Source organism: Theropithecus gelada, chromosome 3, assembly GCF_003255815.1.
Source record: "Theropithecus gelada isolate Dixy chromosome 3, Tgel_1.0, whole genome shotgun sequence".
Classification (NCBI taxonomy): domain Eukaryota; kingdom Metazoa; phylum Chordata; class Mammalia; order Primates; family Cercopithecidae; genus Theropithecus; species Theropithecus gelada.
In genome coordinates, this window is record NC_037670.1 from 73,675,514 (window position 1) to 73,689,870 (window position 14,357).

Genomic DNA, 14,357 nt, shown 5'->3' on the forward strand with positions numbered 1-14,357 from the left:
GTCCATTCTACAAACCTTGACTCTTCTATTTTATTTTTGGTACTGCAAGAGCTGCCCTCTTTTCTGACGGGACGGTATTTTAATGGATATCAGGCTGTTGGGAATGTTTAAACAAAGAAATAAGGAAGAGGCAAATCTCACTATCATTGGCCTCCAAATTGCTCAGTCTTCCAGCTTTTCTGAAAATATTTGTGAACCTTTTTATGTGCAAGGGTCTGTGCTGAGGGTCCAGATCCTCAGGGGTCTGTGGGGAGGGTTTGGGTAGATTGCACAGAGTGAGAAAATTATGACACAAGGTAGCATGTGCAATGACAGAAGGAAGCAGAAATCAATGGACACTTTCCTTGTACTGATTCTCCAATGGCCCTTAAGTGTCCTGACTTTCAAATGGGCTTATGACAACTCCTTATAGTTGGTCAGGTATTGCACTGTAGGCGAGATAAAGTTTAGCAAATGAATAGGGATGAGCCCAGATACCAAGAGGCAGGATGTTGATAACGAACAAACTCTAAGAGAAAGAAATAATGGTTTGGCTATCGCAAAGAAGTAGCGTAATAGGAAACAAACTGTTAAATAACTTCATCAGAAGCTTAGCTGAGAAAGAAAATAGAAGTTTCTCTGCAGTACCCCATTTTCAGTGGTTGCTCTAGGCATCACTGTGCCTCGTCTCCTCCCCGCTCTGTGCCCTCCTCTACCCAACCCTCCACTTTGCATGACACTGGGGTCTTCAGCTTCTCGATATTGTGACCTACATTACATGCTTCTCATTTAGGTGACGGGCAGTAGTGATCAGCTGTTGTTCTGGGGCTGGTAGCGATTCTGTAATTTCATTCCCTCATTAGAAGCTGTGTGTTTATTTATTAAAGCCGCACACTGCCCAAAGGCAATGTACAAAAAATACAGAAATACCAAAATTAAATAAAGGCTATTATTGCTGTTATTTTATAAAGCTTGTCTATCACAAGCCACCATGTGCATTTATAGGGTAGAGGCTCTGTTAACCAGGTGCTCCCCGGCACCTCACTCAACAAACTTTCTATTACCCTGCTTCTTGCCTCTGTCAGCACACAGGTCCTCTCTATTCCAGATTCTAGCATGAGGCAAAGAAGGCAGCAGATACATCTAAATTCCTGCAACTTTTTGGGAATTCTCCACCCTCCAAACCACCCCTCCATGTAGCTCCTGGGAACGGTTCTGCGGAGCTCAATACCCCAGAGCAGCAGCTCAGGGACTGAACAAATATTTCTGCCTCTGCATGAATTCTATCCTCTGTACTGGATAAGGAATCATAGCAAGCCATGGATGCATTCCTTCCTGCACTAATGTTCATGGAATGAGCACTATGAGAGGTGTCTCTGAAGCTGGGAAGCCAGCAGAGACCACACACAATCATGGCCCTGCTGGAGCTTACATTCTTTGGGGGCCAGGACGTGGTACAGAAAATGGACAAATACTCAGGGAAATACATGGTCTATCACATAGTGTTAAGAGCTATAGCTAAAATAAAGCAGGGGCAGGGCATAGGGTGTGCCTGTGGGGTGGGAGTTTGGGGGTGCTGTTCTCTACATAGTGGTTCAAGGAGTTCTCACTGATAAGATGCCATGAGTGGACCTCTGGAGGGACTGAGCCAGCAAGCCATGTGCACATCCGAGGGAAAAGCATTCCAAGGGAAGGAACAGCAAGCACAAAGACTCTGAGCATGTGTGGCAAAAAAGCAGAGGCTGTCAGGTTTCTCCAAACACAAATGTTCAACCTCTGCAAACAGGAAGCTCATTTACACCTGGATGTTAAGGACCCTCTCCATAGGAGAGAAAGCTGCGTGAACCCTCAAACATGCTTTGGGTTAATGCTTTTCATTTCACAGTGGCAAAGATGTCTCTATTTCAAGCTGTTGGTTAGATTTTCTTCAGATATTTTTCTAGTGTTGCTCAGGATTCCGTGTGTGTGTGTGTGTGTGTGTGTTTCTGTGTGTGTGTTTGTGTGGTGACTCTGGACAGGCTGCAAAACTTATGGATCTAAACTTTGTAACTAGTTTGTAGGATTATCCCAATGTCTTCGGCGTCCTCTTTGGCTCAGAAGGGGAGCCACACTCAAACAGAGGACAGGTAAAAGGAGGACAGGAGGACCTCTTATCACTGGAGCAGATGCCAGTGATAAGAAGTCCTCCTGGAGCTCCAGGGACAGACCCTTCCTGTCAACTCCTTCAGTGTTCTTTCTCGTGATGTGCGGATCTCTCCACAGAGACCTGAGGAGCATAAGAGAAACAACAGGGACAGCCACACACTCGAGGGATGTAGAGCTGGCCCTCACATTTCAGATAGGAATTGAGCAGACAGGAACAATTTTTAGACACAGGGATGGATCAGAGGCAACAGGCACTGATGTGAACCACTGAAGATTCTGCTACCAGCCCTTTCGTATCTTTGAGTCCCTTTACTTTTCTCCCCTGGTTATGATCAAACTTCAGGGTGGGGGTTGTAAGGGTGGTCAAAGGAGGGAAAAAAAAATTAAAAAGGGAGGAACTCTCCCTGCAACACCTCTGTGCCCATGCTGGGGGTCTGGTGGGCAGACTGTGGTGTCCAGTGCATGCAATCTTAGTGCATGTCCAAGGCCCCGGTGTCTTTGTGCAACATCTCCCAGGATGCTAGAGTTCAGACTGCATTTGCTACATGAGGAGAGGAGTCTCAGAAACGGGAGCTCAGCTGGGCTGGGGAGATGTCTTCTTATTTTTATTTTTTTTTACTTAACATTAAACACGCATGCATCCTTACGCTAAACAGTTGGCATTTGAGCCTATTTTAAAGGGAGGGGCCATCAAATAAAGCATTAACAAGAAAGCTTATTGCATTTTCTCCACAGATTTTTAGTTTCCTATAAAGAACAAACCAGCTCTTCCTCCTTCACACTCTGGCCTGGAGACCAAGCTCTTCTCCAAGCTTAGGCTCACAAGTGTCATTTTGTTCATTCTCTTTGGCCAAAACTCATTTCAGAGAACACTGCTCACTATAATAACTTGGGTTTTAAGTGGAAATATCTCCTGTGATGCCATCAACTGGAAATAAAAAGAATAATTTTCAAAACTCTCTTCAAACAGCAAGCAGCACAGACCAGGCTGATGACAAAAAGCAGGCAGCCTCTTCTGGAAAGGGGAAATATTAAAAGAATTAAAAATGATAGAGCCCATTTCTCTTTTCTGAGCACTGAAGAGATTCCAGATGAATGCAGGACCCCTTAGCTTTAAAAATAAACCAAATCGTGTTTAGATTTACGTAAATGAATGTTGCCTATGTGTGAAGTTTAGACCCTTAATTAGACACTGCGGAAGTTTGAAGTGTTTAATTTTGAGCCTAGCATCTTTCTTCTTCCAGGTTAGCAAGCCTCAAGGTGAATGCTATTATTGTTATTCCAAATGGAGACACAAAGCAAAAAAGTGAACGCATTTGCAGTTATTCATGATAGGAAGTTCCTGCTTGGCACCGTGATTTTTACTGAAAAGAAAATGTTGGTTGATTCTATCTGGCCAACAGGGATTTATTCTTTTATATAAAGATAACTTTTCCCTCAGGCCAATTCAACTTAATCTCGAGAATCCTTCATATCCTAATATGAATTAATTACATGAAATGGCCACAGTGAATGTGACTGAGCAGAGTAGCGGTGGCTGAGCAATTCTGCCATCTGGGATTAAGGTGCTATCAGCCCCATGGGGGTAGGATTATACTCTCCTCTCTCGTTTCCACTGGCAAAATCTTGGAACAGAATGATTGCACTTCAAACAGAACATTTTCTATCATAAAGAGATGAGATAAAGAACTATTAATGAATAAGGAGATCTCAAACAGGGCCAAAGTAGGTTAAATGGAAGGTGGCTATTAAGGAGGGTTTGTTTTCCTTGTACCTGTGTATCAATGAGTCACATCTTTAGATAAGGCTTTCTCAGCAGGATACCAGATCTTATCCAATGTTGTTACACACTATTTAGTCTCTAGGGCCAGCGACACAAAAGAAATGACATCCCCAACAGAACACACACAAAAACAACATGGAGAAAACCAGAGGCAGTGCAATGAGAGGGTTCGGGTGGACTGCACAGTCAAGATCACGGTCGCTGTTTTCCATAAAGCTGAGTTTTACCTGAAGTAGGTGCAGATGATAAGATGCATGCAAGTGAGTGGGTGTGTGGGGGTTGCAGGGGTTTTCTGAATAAGACGTGAAAATGCAGGAGAGAAGTAGAAATTAAAATTGCACGCGGGCTGCCAAGATGGAGCTGATATTTGTTTTCTCTGGCACTGCCGAGGCGGCCCTCTCTCGATCCAGCTTTTGTCCTTCAGTGCTGCGAGAGCCCACGCTTTAATGCCTGCAGGTTGACCATGCATTGTTATTATACAGTCTTCATGTTCACATCATGTGTCATCTGACCAAAGGAGAGTCTACAAAGTGAAAGGCTCATGCAAAATTTATGCTTATATGGCTGTTTCAGTCAGTGGAAAAATCAATACTGCAGGCTTGATGCACAGAAATGACTGAGTACTCTCTGACTGACACTAAAAGCACCGGGAGATTGAGAGCTGCATTTGCTGTTCAAGGAATCGAGTGTATTAGAGCTCTTATAATAGTCTGCTCACCTTATATTAGCCTTTCCTTGGGATTATTTTTTGATAACAATTATGATTGTGGGGTTTAAGGCAATTACACTATTACAAAGAAAAAGCTGCTTTTTATGTCCTGTAAAGCTGTCATATATTTCACACCGCAACTGCCTTCCAATTATTTTGCTACAATGCACTTTGCAAGCAAAATGTCCTAACTGATATATATTAGTCCTTTATGTTTTATAAATAAAAATCAAAGGCGTAATGTAATCCTTCAAAAGGAGCTTCTCAGTTTCCCCAGACATGATCTGAGAAAGAGCAGAAACATGGTGGGTGCTATACATTTTGAGAGAGACGCATTACAGCATCTGTGGTTCCCCTGGAAGGGCGCACGTTCCAGGGGTGCTGCAGAGCTCAGGAGAGAGACGGGGCCTAACCCAGGTTTAAAATGCTAACATCATCTGTTAAGTGGAGGGTTAGGGAGGCATATAGTTGGCATTTAATGATGAAGCAGAAAAACAATCCTTAAAATTAATTCATTCTGAAAGGAACTCAAAGATATGTTGTGACAGCACATTAAGGAGTCAGCAACAATGCAGATAAGATTTCCTCTTAGTCTTCAAACCCTGTTGCAATGAAGATTTTATAGCCACGCTGGGGCCTAGATGTCAGGAGGCGTGGATGGGTGGAATATGGAGACCTGCATGGGGAACAAATATATACCAGGTAGAAAGAAAAAATTCATGGGCTAAAATGAGTCAGTGTCACAGGGATCTGGCAGTTAAACTGTGGCCTGAGAAAGCTCCTTGGGGGTGAGCCATGAAAAAGCATGCTTCTGTGTTAATGTCCCAGGGGCAGTGCGAGAAATGCTATTGTTTCTGACTCTGAAAACCATCCAGCAAGATGGGCAAAGTCGGCTCAGTGGGGATAGGGACTAACTGGGCTAACCTGTCTCTACCACCCACGTGACACGTAACTAGTCTGGGACAACCGAGGCAAATAGCGTAGTCTTTAAAGTAATGGTATTAAGGTTGCTTTGTGTTCGCACTCCAACAGTAAACAACAGAATTGTCCAAAACTACTGGAAGCACAATGGTCATTCTGATGATAAGGATTTAAATACGGATGTAGCATATACTGTGGGTGTATTTCATGAAAATTACCCACTTAAGAATTTTATCCATGCATGCATAGAGAAGATCCTTTGGGGATTAAGAATTCAATGTAGAAAGGATTTCTGTGATCTCTGGGCGCCCGCTGTAGTGGAGAGGCACAGACATCTGGACACGCCCAGTAGCAGCCTCATGCAGGAGTTCTGTGACAGGCTGAGGAGGGGAAAGGCGATGGGGGCAGCAAGGATGATTCTCTGGCCTTCCCTGAACACATCTCATCATTTTGATATACCTTTTATTATCTCCCTGGTCAGAATTCTTTCTTAAGCTGTTTTGTTTGGCTTTGTTTTGTTTAATTAGGAAGACACCATTTTAGCAACTTTCCCTTTGTTGATGCTTTGTCTGAGAGTGAGCTCATTAGCCAGAAATGCTATCTTAATCTCGTATCCTGTTAAATATCTTTATGGCACTTGAAATGTCAACAATATCTCTTAATAAGTCAATATGTCCACTTCTCCCAGAGTGGTAATGCCACTGTGTGTGTGTGTGTGTGTGTGTGTGTGTGTGTGTGTGTTTTTCCTGGAAAAGAGAACAGTTACCAGGAGGTCTACCAAAATCAACACACTAAATCCTGTCTTTAATATTGGATGCATTTTGAGGCATCCACCTGGGATACATACTAAGAAATTAAAAGTACTTTATAATTTATTAGGAAAAGGATCCACCCCAGATTGTCAGGAAAGACCTACCTCTACCCAGAAAGAGGAATAGAAAATAAAGATTGTAGAGATGCTAAGAAAACTGCAGAAACTTCCAGGCTCTGACAGGGGTCCTACCTATTAGCTGCCCTGGAATATTGTGTTACAGTTGACCATCAACTTAAAAGCCTGTGACTTCTTGATTTGTTTGAAGTTAGTACTAGCCTGGGGGATAGGGTGACTTCTGGAATTCCTTCATTGTCTCTTATGAGAGTGGGATTGGTCATTAAACAGTAGCTGATGAGTACCCATGTATCAATGAATGGGCTGATACCTCAGTGACTACGTTAGAGCAGAAAGAGCATTGGATTTGAGGTTCAGAGTCCTCAAGTTGAATCCTTCTCTGTCATTTATTAGCTGTATGACACTAAGAAAACTTCCTGAGCCTCCTTGAGCCTCCTCTTTCTTTCTCTTTCTTTCTTTTCCTTCTTTTTCTTTCTTCCTTTCTCTTTCTTTCCTTTTCTTTCTCCTTCCTTCCTTCCTTTTTTCTTTCTTCTCTCTCTTTCTTTCTTTCTCTCTTTCTTTGTTTTTTCTTTGAGACAGAGTCTCACCCTGTCTCCCAGGCTGGAGTGCAGTGGTGAGATCTTGGCTCACTGTAACCTTCGCCTACAGGGTTTAGGCTATTCTCATGTCTCAGCCTCCCAAGTAGCTGGGATCACAGATGTGTACCAGCATGCCTGGGGAATTTTTGTATTTTTAGTAGAGATGAGGTTTTGCCATGTTGACCAGTCTGGTCTTGAACTCTTGGCCTCAAGCAATCCACCCACCTCAGCCTCCCAAAGTGCTGGGATTACAGGCATGACACACTATGCTTGGCCTCCATTTCTTTATCTGTAGAGTGAAAATAATAATCCTTAACCACAAATGGTTGTAAATTACATGGTAGTATTCAAGGAGGAAGCACCCAGCACAGAGCTTGGACCATCAGGAGCACTGAAGACTTGTTCATTCTTTAATTTGTTTCTCAGTCAGAGTGGTTACAGGCTAACAAAGCCACCCTGGAGGCAGAGGTTGCAGTGAGCCGAGATCGCGCCATTGCACTCAAGCTTGGGCAATAAGAATAAAACTCCATCTCAAAAAAAGAAAAGAAAAGCCACCCTGAATTTGGGGTGAACTGGATTGTGTCTCAAAACAGCAGAGAGAAGACTATCAATCTCTCTCTCTCTTTGACTAGAAACATTCGTAGACTAATTGGCTAAGGAAACACTGAGTGAAAAAAAAATGTCCTGGTTCATGAATGAGATTGTTAGGGCCCCAGTTTACGACTGCTGTTACTGCTGGCAGTTACACCATGGATGATGAAGATGGTGGTTATAGCTGATATTTATTAAACCATTGAGAGGAATTAGCTCATTCTCAGAGTCATCCCATCAATTTCATGGGATAGTTAGGTTGTTCTGTTATACCAATTTTACATACAGGAGTCAAGGCTCACACAGGTTAGATAACTTGCCTAAGGTCAAAGGAGGGCTGGGGTTGACACGTGACACCAGACAGCTTGGCTTAACCACTTGGTTATATCTTCCACTAATGTTCCTTAAAAGTCACTTTCAGTAGGGGGTCAACTTAAACCATCTCAGTCTACACTGCATCCTCTTTATTTTCTCTGTCCTGACACTGTTTTCTCCTTTGGTAGTACTAATCACAGTTTGCAATTATGTGCTGTCTGTGCACATCTTTAGCTAAATGCCGGCCCTCCCAGCAGAATGTCCCCTCAGAAACCAGGCCTTCCTTGGTCTCCTCCCATCGTCCCAGTGCCCATTACCATGCCTGGTACATAGGAGGGGCTCAGAACATATTTGCTGGTGGAAGTCAAACATGATTTCATAGATTATATTCCTAAAGGTTGACCGACATTTCTCCAATGAGACTTTAAAAGGTGGTAGCAGGTGACAGAAAAGCCTTGGGTTCACTTTCAACTTGGTTAACATCTTGTTTCTTTCTCTCTGAGCAGTTACCCCAAGACTCCCTGATATGTGGCTCCCTGAAATGGTCAGTGAGAGGAAAGCAAAGTAGCTAAATCATGAATAATATTTCAATTTCTCATCTACATATCTAGTGCTTATCTCAGAATGCCATCTGGGTTTTGCTCCCATCACTATGCTTGTAGAAAAAGAGTTGGAAATAGTGGTGAGGACAGCAACAAAAGGTATCAGAACCATGATCTTCTTGGTCAAATTATGTGGTCTTCTTTCTACTTTTTCAGGATTCTTTCCCCATTGATGCTCTCTATTGAATCTAGCTGGAACTATGTGCAGTCCCATGTACTACATACTGGAGACCTCTAAGGTTTTACTGTAGGTGATAACATGATTTCATGCAAAAACTAAGCTCCTCTTAGATGGAAAGAGACTTGCATTAGTGTTCAGTCCTAATCCAGCATGTAGAACTAATAGCCTTTCCAGGAAACTGAATGATGTGGCACAGACAGGAACCTCTTCTTAATAGGCTTAACAAGAATGTAAAAAGTTGATTAAAAAATCAAGTCATAAAAAAAGATTTTCTTTCTAACTGGTAGATATTGCTATCAAGACAACCTCTTGGGCTAATGATTCGGCTAGTATTTTCCCAGTGAGTCTAAATAATAAACAGAATGAAGAGACCCCAATGCTGCCTAGGTGTAAAAGTGAAAGGTAGATAATCATATGTCATTTTCACTTTTCAGAATTCAGAACTAGAGGAAAACTGGGCAGTATTCATGAAAATTCTACTTGGGTCAAGTTTTACAAAGCGGTCTGCTCACTTTTGAGTAAGTTAATTTGTTATTATCTTCAACTCAAGATCTTAATGCAGGGCCAGATATTTTCTCCAAGCAGCTTCAACTTTTAAAGATATTCATTTCTGTGATTTATAGACCCAAAGTAGACTTTAGCTTTGCTTGATGGTAACTCACTCAACAAAATCCTTAACTTTGCTAAGTCATTACCTAAGCCCCACATTATTTCTGTGAAATACCTATCAGGTTATAGACTTTGGACATCTCCAGGATACCTTTTTTCATGGACTGCTGTGAAGTTCAGAGATTTCTCATATCCCTCTGGAAATATTAAAGGCCATTTGGAGTATCTGTGGCTGTTACTGAATTCTTCTGGTTCATTAAAATGTATAATTTTTATAAATGATATTCTTTCAATGGAAGAATCATTTCTGGGCAAGGGGCAGCTGTGAAGTTAATGCCAAGGAAGAATTGATGGCAAGTTTAGATCCTCTGAGTTGGCGATGGTGATTCTGTTCATGGTAAGTATAAACGGGAACCATGATTTTAACACCTGGCTCAGAATTTGGACCCTCATGGGATAGATAACCATAGGCTACAATTTTTCTATATTAACATTACACAGCTTGTATGAAATGTGTGTGTGCGTGAGTGTACATACAGAAATGAATGATTAGTTGATGGAATTTCTTGGGATTTCATGATATTGTAATTTTAGGGAAAAAGAGCTACCAATAACTACCACCAGTAAGTTAATACCGGTTCCAGCTATTTCTCATACACTGATGTATTTAATCCTCACAACGGCCCTAAGCATAAATATTCTTATGCCCGCTTTGTAGAAAAGGAAATTCAGTCTCAGAGAAAGAAATTCGTCATGGTCACACAGGCAATGAGTGGTACCCAGGCTCAGCTCTTGCCACAGAATCAGACCATTTCCCACAGTGAACCTAACTGTAGTTGTGAGATGTTTTTGCAGCGTGGGCATGGTTTGGGGGCAAAATGCTGTTTTCTGTCTTCCTTTTGTAAGCACTTTAAAATATACCTATGCCTCAGAAAGACATCGCAATCTAAAGTTAATGACAGTACTTGAAATTTATTCTAATGTCTCATGACAAAACTGTTTTTTTTAAATATGAAGTTTTAATTGAATTTCTCTTTTTCTATTTTGTAGTCCCACTTCATCTGGAAATATAGTAAATCAACATTTTTCCCTTGAGAGAATCTGTCTCTAATCCTATAATGGACATTGCCAGTGAAAGATTGTCATTAATGGAAATTTATCAAATATGAATACCTTTTCAGTCAAAAAGCTTCCTCAAGTCTCCTCTCTCAATAAGCTTTAAGAACTTGAAGACAATGTTGTAGGTCTGCAACTGTCAATGACCTGTAAGACTTTCTAGCACTAAAAACAGGCCTGACACCTTTGCATAACATCCCATCTTTTCACTGCCTACATACAAATCTTTGCTAGGGCACAGCAGCAAACAACTGCTTCAAAGTCAGTACTTAGTTTGAAAAGATGGGCAAATTCTCAGTTTTCCAACTGACTGAGAGACAAATCAGATAGATTCTGGGGACTTCATTTCTGAGGATTAGTGTACTATCCTAACAGCTGAGTTTTCACACCCTTACAATATAAAACCTCTAAAACTGTGTTCATTTTCATCTATTAGCATGAATTGTCTTGGTTCCTAGAATAAATTATTGATACCATAATTAGCACCTCTTATCTCTTCTTGGAGAACTCAGTAAAATAACTCTCCTAGAGCTGAGCCAAGAAATAAGGATTAAAGGGCTTTTTGTTATACTTTTTCTTTGTTTGCTCTCATCCTTCTGGTTCTGTAGAAGTGGTTTCAAAGGTGGGTGCTCTTGTACCCTGGCAGGGCATAATTGTTCCCAAGCAATGAGGTTGGGTCTTCTACTGGTGAGTGGAGTGGACAGAGCTTGCATCCAGCTAAGTGAGGAAATGGCTCAATTATGCCCTGGTTAAGGGGTGGAGGGGGTGCAGGGGAGGTGAGTCCCCAAAGTAGCCTGTATTTAGTGGTCCTCACCTTTCCATCACTGGGAAGACAGTTTTGAAAAAGAACCACAGGAAATGGATAATGAACCCTATAGTCTGCTACTTTTGGGGACCACCACTTTTGATCCAGTTGGAAAATAAAGAAGAATACTGCCATTTTATTATTGTTCAAATAATATAATATGTGCTATTTGTTATTGAGAACAGTTACATTTAGTATCTTTGTCAAACCAGTTTTGATTCTAAGAAACAAAACGATGAAATAGGTATGCTTGGTGATTTCTTATAGTTTTAAAATTCATTTAATTCAACAAACATTAATGGAAGTACTTCTATGAGGGCAGTATTGTGTGGTGGTTATAGACTTCAAATCCTCCAGATGTCACTTACTCTTAATAGTTGTATGATCTTAAGTGAGTGATTTTCTTCTCTGTACTTCAGTTTCTCATATGAAGGGTAGAGGAGAGAACTAGAACCTGATGGAAGTGGTGTGAAGATTAAATTATTTCATACCTGTGACTGTGTACACATGTGCCTGCATGTATCTGGTACACCATACATGGCAGTAATTATTATTTTCAGTTTACTGGCAGGCACAGTGCAAAGTGTTTTCTATATTCAGTGTCTATTTGTTAGAACAAATATGCTATGTAATTATGGGTATACTACTCTTCTCATCCCTTCAGACTTCGTTTATGTAGTAGCTTCCTATCTGATTTTCATAACAAGACCCTAATTCCAGCTCAAGTTTGTCTTTCTAAAGCTTTGATTTTACCATATCATGACCCGAAAAGGAAAAAAAAAAAGCCTTTTTAGACACTTTACTGAAAAAGATATATAGTAGACAAATAAGTACAAGAAAGATGATCAACATTATTAGTCATTAGAGAAATGAAAGTTAAAACCACTACATGCTTAGTGGAATGGCTAAAGACAAGACGAGAAAAAAAAAAAAGGCAAAACAAAAACTGACAACATCAAGTGCTGACAGGATGTGGAGGAACTGGAATGCTCATACCCTGCAGTTGGGATTACAAAGCAGCACAACCACTTTTGAAAGCTGTTTGGCAGTTAACATACACTTACCATACAACCCAGTAATTCTACTCCTAAGTATTTATCCAAAATAAATAAAAATGTATGTTCACAGAAAAACCTATAGGCAAACATTTACAGTGGCTTTATCATTGCCCAAAAAACAAAAACAGAAACAAAAAAAAAGGGAAACCATCCAAATATCCTTCAACTGGTAAATGGAAAAACAAACTGTGGTATACCCATGCAATGAAACGTTACTCACAGAAAAAGGAACTAATTACTGTTGTATATAACATGGATGAATCTCAAATGTTTATTTTAAGGGAAGGAGCTAGACTCAAAAGGCTACATATGACACTCAGAAGGCGGCAAAACTATGGAGACAGAAAACAGATCAGTGGTTGCTGAAGGCTGGTGGTCAAGGAAGAGTTAATTACAAAGAGGATGAGAAAATATTTGAAGAATTTGTCTCTACCTTGTATCACAGTTATACCAACTGTGTGTGTTTGTCAAAACTCATGGAACTGTATACTGAAAAGAGTGGAATTTGCTTTATGTAAAGTATAGCTCAATACATTTAACTAAAAAAATACTTCCCATTACCAATTGAATAAGACCTAGTCAGTGAGCCAAGTTGTAAAAATTTATTTTTCCAAACTGATCCTTAATAACTGTCCCCTATTGCCCTCTCCTCTCTTCATTCAGTGTCTCTCTTCCCACGAATACAGGTTATATGTGTTTCTACTTCCCTACATTGGATCAAACTCTCCCCACAAATGAAATGCCTTCACCAGCTCTTCACCCATATCCAGACCATCCAAGTTCAGGCCTGTGCCACTATCCCAGTGACACCTTCCTTCCCACATCAGCCCACAGTGATATCTTCAGAAAATCCCTCTGTCACTTAATTTTTGGATCACCCATTTGGCATTTTCACATTTGACTTTTTATCTTGATGCCATTTGTTTCTATATTCATTCATTCATTCATTTACTTATTGAACAGCTATTTATTAAACAGACATTTAAATCTGGAGCAATCACTATCCATTGATTATGTAAATCTATTCCTCTGCCTCCTTCTTGCTAGGAAAACCCTGATTTTGTTCAGGGAACATACCCATTTCTCCTAAACTATCTAAGACAATTATGTATCCCAGACCTCTTGCCAGGAACAGGTTAAGAGTACACATGTGACCTAATTCCAGCCAATAAGAAGTGAGAAGTCTGCTGAGGTCTTGGGGGAAAGGGAGGAAGGTTACATGACGCTTGCAAATGCAGCAACTGCTTGGCAACCACAAGGTGAGTCAGTTGCAAGAAAGTTAACATGCCTAAGATGGTGGGCAGAGCAAGGAAGAAACCTGGGTCTTTAGTGACACTGTTGAGCCAATAAAGATGCCAATAAATAAACCAATAAAGATGCTGTCTCACTTTTGAATTCTTAATATATGAGATAAGACATTTTCCCTGTAAATAATTTTGAGCTGTGATTTTCTGTATGGCTGAAAATATCATAACTTTTACTTGCAAGAGTCATTAAATAACATGAACTTCATTAGTATTTATCTATCAAAGAAACTATTGCTGTCTCAGTAACAGATCTATTATTAAAATAGTCAGTCGTTCATGCAGCTATACTTTTTTAGTACCTACTTTGTGCCAGGTGCTATTTTAGATACTGGGGATGCCACAGTAAACAAGACAGGGTTGTATTTTAAATCAGTCAGTATTTTGTAAAGCTTCTCATTCTGTAGATACCTCTGGTCTTATGTAGGAGTTTGAGTTGATTGGTAGGAACTGGTTTCCGGCCTTTCAAAATTGGGGCAGTTAGAATTCACAGAATTGAGAGGCATATTAGAAATCAACTTTCCATTTTTAAGGCCCCTTCGATTTACAAATGAGGAAACTGAAGCACAAAGGCATTCTGTGGTTTGTCTAAGGTCACCCAGCAAATAGTGGCAGATGCAAGAACCAGAATTTGGTACTCAGAGCCATTGCCCTTTCCATAAAGCTCTTCTTTTTATTACTTTTGGATGCTGAACATCCTTTTGAAGGATCATTTATGTGACTTGCTTCTCCCATTAATTTTTCCTTTCCTTGTCCTGATTTGGGGTAATTT

General features: G+C 40.6%; 1 protein-coding gene across 2 annotated transcripts in view; it reads right to left on the bottom strand.

Annotated features, from left to right (window-relative positions):
• POU6F2 (POU class 6 homeobox 2) overlaps positions 1-14,357 on the bottom strand; it is a 491,967-nt gene that overhangs the window by 219,551 nt on the left and 258,059 nt on the right. The window lies entirely within an intron of this gene.